Consider the following 208-nt stretch of genomic DNA (forward strand, 5'->3'; position numbering starts at 1 on the left):
AAGATGAGAGATTGAGTAGAGAGCGGTGCGAGTGAGGAGAGTGGCCGCCCAGGTCCAGGTCACCACTGTAACCATGCTCAGAATCACCAGAGCTGGGTATCTCCTCGTACCAGAAAGGGGGTGGTGCTTCACAGCGCATCCTGCATCATCTGGGGACGAGATACTCAGAGGTGATATGAGGATGGGGGTTGGTACTGGTGGATATGCC

This window comes from Salvelinus sp. IW2-2015, unplaced genomic scaffold, assembly GCF_002910315.2.
Source record: "Salvelinus sp. IW2-2015 unplaced genomic scaffold, ASM291031v2 Un_scaffold2347, whole genome shotgun sequence".
NCBI classification, from domain to species: Eukaryota; Metazoa; Chordata; class Actinopteri; order Salmoniformes; family Salmonidae; genus Salvelinus; species Salvelinus sp. IW2-2015.